Source organism: Triticum dicoccoides, chromosome 7A, assembly GCF_002162155.2.
Source record: "Triticum dicoccoides isolate Atlit2015 ecotype Zavitan chromosome 7A, WEW_v2.0, whole genome shotgun sequence".
Lineage (NCBI taxonomy): Eukaryota > Viridiplantae > Streptophyta > Magnoliopsida > Poales > Poaceae > Triticum > Triticum dicoccoides.
In genome coordinates this window covers 13,556,651-13,564,920 of record NC_041392.1, presented here as the reverse complement: position 1 = coordinate 13,564,920, position 8,270 = coordinate 13,556,651, and positions in this window count along the sequence as shown.

Genomic DNA, 8,270 nt, shown 5'->3' with positions numbered 1-8,270 from the left:
AAGTTGCATAGGCCAAATAGGGTTTCACGGACGTGCGCATCCATGATTCGACGGGTTGCAACTGGAAGTATCTGCGTCATCAGCGCGTGACAGTCGTGAGACTTCATCCCGCTGAACTTCTGCTTCGCTGGGTCTAGGTATCTGCTTATCTTCCCCGCGTAACCATAAGGAAGTTTTACTCCTATGAGGCAGGTGAAAAACTGCTCGATCTCCTCCTGACTTAGAGAGAAGCACGCGGGAGGGTAGTCATTTCCGGTCTTCTTGGCCTTTTTGCCTTTGCGACGACTTTTCGTGTCCTGCTTCGCCTCATCATTATCATCATCATCATATATAGCGTGAAGCTCCTGCCTGATGCCCATTGATTTCAAGTCTGCCCTTGCTTTCGGCCCATCTTTGGTCCTCTCTGGCATGTTGAGCAGGGTACCAAGCAGACTCTCGCACACGTTCTTCGTGATATGCATGACATCAAGGCTGTGAGGCACACGATGGATCTTCCAGTACGGCAAGTCCCAGAAAACAGACCTCGTTTTACATACCTTCAGCAGCGGCTCTGGCGCCTTTCGCTTCTTTGCCGGCTCTGGCGCCTTTTGCTTCTTTCCCGGCAGTGGGCAGTCTTTCCAATTTTTCAACAGCTCGTCTATTTCCTCGCCGCTCCTCGTACGCGGGCGTCCTCGGGGTTCGGTTTCACCATCGAACAGATCCTTGCGTTTTCTCCACGGGTCATCGTCGCGAAGCCACCTTCGATGTCCCATGAACACGGTTTTCGAAGACCCGGGATCTCTATCTAGCTGGCGATACGTTGTGTCATCCATGCACCTGACGCATCCAGAAAATCCGTGGACCACCTGCCCCGCGACATATCCGTAACCGAGATAGTCGTGCACCGTCGTGAGCAGCGCGGCTCTCATAGGGAAATATTCTTTCTCTGCGGCGTCCCACGTATTGGCTGGCATTTTCCACAGCGTGTCAAGCTCCTCTTTCAGCAGCCCCAGATACAGATTGATGTCGTTCCCTAGTTGTTTTGGTCCTTCAATTAGCATACTCATGTGAATGTACTTCCTCTTCATGCACAACCAGGGGGGAAGGTTGTACATCCACACAAACACAGGCCAGGTGCTATGTGTACTTCTCTGGCTGCCAAACGGATTGACTCCATTGGTGCTCGCGCCCACCATGATGTTCGTTGGATTGTTCCCAAATTCTAGGTCTTCGAAGTTCAACGCTTGCCACTGGCTCGCATCCTTAGGGTGACTCAGCATCTTGTCTTTTTTATCTATCTCCGGATCATTTGTGTCATCTTCTCGCTTCTTCTCCTCCCTATCCGCGTGCCAACGCAGGAGCTTTGCTACCTTAGGGTCCGCGAAATACCGCTGCAGACGAGGAGTGATCGGAAAGTACCACACCACTTTTCGAGGAGCTTTCTTCCTCTTATTGTATCGAGTGACGCCGCACACCGGACATATGGTAGACTCCGCGTGCTCGTCCCGATAAATGATGCAATTGTTCATGCACACATGGTATTTCACGTGCGGTAAATCCAGAGGACACACGATTTTCTTCGCCTCCTCCAAACTGGTCGGGCACTTGTTCCCCTTGGGAAGACGTTCGTGCCAGAATGACATGTTCTCGTCGAAGCATACGTCGGTCATTTTGTGTTTTACCTTCATCTCCAGAGCCATGAGCGTTACTTTCAGGCGGGTATCCTCGGGCCTGCATCCTTCATACAATGGAGTAACCGCGTCTAACTCAAGTTGATCCATCTTGGCTTTCTCTTGGGCGGCAGCTCTTGCGTTATCCGTCTGCTTGAGAAGCAGCTCTTGAATATGAGGGTCCTGCACCCAGCCCATCGATGGTCCAGCGTCGTCTGCTCCGCCAGCATCATCATCTTCATGATCATGCCCGTCGTCTGCTCCGGCATCTTCCTCATCATCATGTCCTGCATCTTCTATATGATGACTGTGTACAGCATCACCGTCGTGATCATCTCCTGGGGATTCTTCGTCTTCTCGCCCGCCCGAGCCGCGGTGGTTGTCTTGCTGCCCTTCCTCATTTCTTGCTCGGCCCCCATGGACGACTTCGTAGTCATCTTCATCATCTTGCCACTGATAGCCATCCATGAAACCACGCAAGAGCAGGTGGTCCCGCACCTGCCCGGATTCCGGATCCGCAATAAGGCTCTTCAGCTTGCATCTTCGACACAGACAACTTATCTCCGTCTCGTTCTTTTGAAGCATCTCGGCCTTCGCGAACCTCAAAAACCTATTCACGATGCCTTCGGTCATCATGCGGACCATGGTCGCCTGCGGGGTAGAACAAAATGATATTTTAGAACCAAGAAAAAATTTGGCATGACTTTCCCTAAAAATAGGACCAAAAAGAATGCTTAATGCCAAAATTCTCGCCGAAACGGAAATGAATCAACATTCCGGCAAAATATTGGCAACTATCGCATTTCAAATACCGGTACACCTCCAAACACAAACACATATGCAACACCAGAAACATATGCAACACCCCGAACATACATAGATTTAGCTAGGCCATAAAAAGTGCATGTGCACATTGTTGTAGGGAGAACAACATAAATATAGCTTCCCCCCTTACTTACCTATCAAAACAAGGTAATTTAACCACTTAAATTGAATGAATCTATGGTGGAAATGAGGTGAAAAAGAGGAGGCACCCGAGACAAGGAGGAGGTGGAGAGAATGAAGTGGGGAGAAAGTGAGTGTGGGTAGGAGAGGCTGTCCAAAATATCTTGTTGCTGCCCACTTACTAATGGCGCATCAACTCTAAATGCGCCATTAGTAATCCAGGTTACTAATGGCGCACCTTCTGGTGGTGCCCATTAGTAGTTTTGCAAAAAAACATACTAATGGCGCCCTGTCCCACAGTGCGCCATTACTAGTTTAAACTAGTAATGGCGCACGGTGGAACAGTGCGCCATTAGTAGTTTTGCAAAAAAGGGAATAAAAAATATAATAAAAAAACAACATTAGTGGCGCACTTTCCGGCAGGTGCGCCATTACTAGTTACAACTAGTAATGGCGCACTGTGTCTGGATGCGCCATTAGTATGTTTGGACAGGCACACTAGTTAAAAAAAATGATACTAATGGCGCACCCTGGGCCAGGTGCGCCATTAGTAGTTTCAACTCTAATGGCGTATCAGAAGATGGTGCGCCATTAGTATATACTAATGGCGCACCGCTTGTCTGGTGCGCCATTAGTGTCAAACCCATCTATAGCCCTTTTTCTAGTAGTGCGGGCTGGCACTGGGAGGTGCTGCCTGGAGGGGCGCGCCACTTGATGAGGAACCCGGCCCCGGGTCCCGTCATCGACCCTGATCTCGTTTGGTGGCGTTCGCGTGGGCCAGTTTCGGTGCGGAGGGAGCCGGCCCCGCCAGAGGTGGTACGTCGTCGTGTTAGGGAGGAGGACGAGCACGTCCATCACTACATGGTTGCGTTAGAGGGCGGCAGGTTCTCCAATACCTGGCAGTTTCTTCAGGGATCTCACTTCAGCTATGATCCTGTGAGGGTTCCTTCTCTTTGGGTGTCCACCGCCTAGCCAGTGATGTACTATTCAATATTATATATTATTCGAGACGATGTATTCGAGATTAAATCTATTATTCGAGACGATGTATTCGAGATTAAATCTATTATTCGAGACGATGTATTCGAGATTATATCTATTATTCGAGACGATGTATTCGAGATTATATCTATTATTCTAGACGATGTATTCGAGATTATATCTATTATACGAGATTATACTAAATTGTTTTATATTTCTTTTGGCATAGTTAAATAAAAGCTATGACGGACAATACCGACAGAGAGAGAGAACAGACCATGTTCGATATCATACGCGGGCCAGATGATGATCAGAATGAAGAAGATTTTGACGGCTCCGAATTTCTAAACAACACCGGAGAGGGTGATATGATATTCGATCGCGACGACCGAGAAGATGAAGTCATGAACTACGATGAAGAACATGTTGATCCTTAAACAACAAACACCGGCGAGGTATATATATTTATATAAGCAGGAATCTGGTGATCATCGCATGTTTTAAATGAGTTGAAGATATATTAACGAATCGATCTTTCTTCTTTCAACCATCCGGATCGAGCAAATCTTCAGGCAAAAGGACGAAACGAGGCCCGAACAAAAAGTTGAAGGAGGGCGTAAAGTACAATATCGAGGCAATCAAACCTAATGGCAAACCATTAGCGCCTAAGAAGATTGCGGACAAGTTCGTTCGTCAGTGCGGAGTTCTTGTGAAGGACCAACTCCCGATCTCCCTTCAAGAATGGAGAAAGCCAGCAAAGCCACGTCCAAATGTTACTTTTGTCGACGAGAATAAAAAAAACTGCTTTGGATTACTCTCATGGAACATTTCATCCTACCAGATCATTTCACAGAAGCAGATGTGCGGAAAGTCAAGGACGCTGCTTTTAGGAAGATGGTGGTTGCATTCAAGAACCACAAGAGAACAACGTGGGAGAAGTACGTCAAGGGAGGAAGGAAGACTCCAGTATTCGAGGGGATACTAGAGAATCAAAGTGCTCATTGGGACGATTTCGTGAAATTCAAGGATTCAGAATTAGCTAAGGAACGGTCGAGAATAAACAAGAAGAATGCCGAAAAAAAGGATAAGCTCCGTAAGCTGGGGCCAGGTGGCTACGCGGTGGCAATGCCTAAGTGGGATAAGTCTGAGAAAGAGATGGAGGATGCAAGTGTCACTCCGGTTACTAAGAGCTGGCCCCCCAGGTGCAGGACTTGGTTCTATGCGCATGGGGGGGAGTTGGACCCGAAGACAGGCAATGTTTCGACGAAGGCATGTCTGAACGGAGCCGACGATGCGCTACTTGTTGCAATAGAAGAGGCTCGATCGGGGGTGTTCCAGCCCAATAGAGAGAACGACGAGCTTACGCATGCCCTGGGAAATCCTGAACACCCGGGAAGAACACGAGGCAAGGGCGCTCTTCCGTGGTATGAGGGGTTTTCGGACTGGAACGCCGACTACAGAACCCGTGCGAGAAAGAAGATTGCGGAGGAGAAGAAGAGGAAGATGGAGGAGGAGCAGAGGAAGCGGGACTATGAACGCCTTCAAGGCCTAGAAGCAAGTCAAGCGGAATTGGCAGTTAAATTCCAGTGGCAGAAGGAGCAGATCGACTCACTTAGCCAGCAAAGGGGGGTCTCAGCAGCTGCAGCAGCTAGCGGATGATCCAGCATTGGATACCACCGCCCCATCCATGCCGAGAAGCAGCGTGGGAACCGCCCCGGGCGACGCAGTGCTGGATAGATACCCCGTGGATGACATCACGGAGAACACTAACTGCGAGCTACACTTCAAAATGAAGAACATATCCATGAAGGTGGCGGACGCCGTTGCTTTTTCAAATTCCCCCGAGGCAACCTTCCATTGCAACCCGATTCCAGCGGGCTATGCTCGTGTCGTGGTTGATGAGGTGGTGGACCAATATTCGGGGCTAGAGCTTGACATTCCTGGAGGTGACGACGAGCACACACTCGGAGATGCCAAACATCGTATCATCCTATGGAGAAAGGATTGCATCATCTTTCGAAGGCCACCGACACCGCGTCACCCGACTCCTCGTCGAAGTCCTCCACCGAGTCAGTAGACTCCCGCTCCTCCAAGTCCACCAACGCGTGAGGCTACTCCTCCTCCTCCAAGTCCGGCAAAGTGTCAGGCCACTCCTCCTCCAAGTCGGACACAGCGTCAGACATCCACTCCTCCTCCAAGTCCGGCACAACCTCAGGCCACTGCAAGTCCGGCACAGCTTCAGGCACTCCTCCTCGTCCAACTCAGCCCCGTCAGCCGTCTCCGCCGCCTCAGCAATCGCAGAAGAGACACCCCGCAGCTATGGTGCGTAGCGGTACGAGTCGAGGTCATAGTACAGGAAGTACAGGCGGAGGCAAGCGATATAAATATGGTCCAAACCTCACTACTCCTCTTCCTGTGAGGGCTTACGACAGGACCGAGGAGCAAACCAGTGCCATAGTGCGGGAAGAACTCGACGCCCATTTTGGACCGAAACCGCCACCGCCGCCAAGGGAGAAAGTGCCTGTGGAAGTAGTTGACCACTTCATTCGTATGGCTCAACCACCAGCTCCTAAGCCTGTTGACACAGACTATGAGCGCCACATCAGGAAGTTACATCGACAACGTCTACAGAAGGAGGCGAGCTCGAGCTCGAGCAAACAACAAGCAGCTGTCAAAAAATGCGGGAAAACCATTGCCCAGCTGGGAAAATAGGCGGCGCAATCGATCCCCCCGCTTGTTGTGCCGCCAATAACACGTGACAGTACGCGCGCCCAATATTATTGTGGCCAAACAGTTTATGTTCCCGAGGTGGGCGATGTGGTAATAACCCAGGAGCATATAATGCAGGCTGAAGAACTCAAGATCACTGTTGGACAACTCCTCGAGATCGAGGACATGCCTGGGATTACAGAGAAGGAAATAAAATGGAAATATGTCCGGGGCCAACCTTTGGTCGAGCCAGAAGATGTCAACAAGCTCCCAACGAGAATGTATGAATTGCATCAATGGTACATGGACATTACCAAGAGATCCGATCGAGAGTCCCTCATGGTGTATGTCAAGAAGGATGATTACTACCATGAGAAAGCTGTGGCCGTTGAGTATTCTGAACTGTTTCAGTTATACAATCAAGACGCACTCGACAAATCTATCGTCAGTTGCTATTGTCTGTAAGTGATTTCTTTCTGTAATTTAAGTCTCAAGCTAGCTGTAGTGATCCTTTTGATCAATCATTACCTGTAATTATCCTCACTATATTCTTTTTTGTGGTATTATGCAGGATGAAGATGTATGAAATGAGAAAAGGTGGACGCTATGGCATTGGGTTCATTGACCCAAACACCGTTAATGAATACACATGGAAAATAAACAAGCATGAAGCGCCTCAAATACAATGAAGATATACTACTTCCTTACAACTTCCAGTGAGTCACACTTTCTTGTACTACAAATTCTCTGTTTTTGCCTACTAGCTAGCTACATGTTTTTGCTTACATATGCCCGCTTAATTAAGACATGCAAACGTGTGTGCATGCAGATTTCACTGGATCTTGTGTATCATTAAAGTTGACGCCGGAACAGTTGAAATACTGGACTCGCTACTCAAAGCAAATAGTGACTATAACATCTTGTTTGGGATAGTCAACAGGTAATTTCAATCATTATTAACTATATATCTCGGCCTATTTAGTTCGTCATTTCATGATATGAACTATTTAATAACCCTTTTATTCATTTTCTTTGTCAGCGGGCAGGGCTTGGGCAAGGTTCATCAGCGTCACGGAAGGCGAATGGAAACCACAGCTGAAATGGTTTCGACCCAAGGTAAGTAATTAAGTAGTACTAGCTAGCTAGCTAGATGCCATCTTTTTAATTATCATGCTTGATTAATTATTATCTGATCAAATTAAATTCCATTCTCGTAATAAAGGCCCTGAAGCAGGCGCAGGGGACTGATCTGTGTGCATTCTGCGTTTGCGAGAACATTCGCATGATGGCGTCCAAAAGGAGCAGATCTCAAAGACAGGAATGGGTATGCTTGTCAGAACACTATTCACAATTTTTACACCATTATCGATATCTAGTCACACAACTAATACACATGCATATTGATCTCCTTCTTAACAGTTCAAAGAGGTGCGGGACAAGCTCCTAGAAACGGAGCGCGTAGAAGCACTTCAAGAGGAAATAGCGGGATTTTTGCTCGACCAGGTCATAAATCCGAAGGGAGAATACTATTACCCGCTACCGCCCCCATCGACCAGGTCATGAACCACTTCCAATTGTCATCGTGCTCCGAAGGCACCAATTAGGCTAATGCCACTGGCTCCAAAGGCAACATGCATATGTAGGAGAAATTGTATATAGCTATACATGTGTGTATGTGTGAATTAATATAGTTTGTGAGACACTGATGATATATATATGATTGGTTCTACTAGAAATTCTATTTTTATATATATATATATATATATATATATATATATATATATATGCATAACGTGCACAATGTGTAGTACCGTAAAATACCAGCAAACGAAAAAGAATTAGAATGGAAAACACAAAATTAAATGAAAAAGAAATCATAAAACCAAAAAAAACCCAAACATTTTAGTACCGGTTGGTGTTACCAACCGGTACTAAAGGGCTCCCGGCCCCCGGAGCTGGCTCCTGCCATGTGGTTACCCTTTAGCA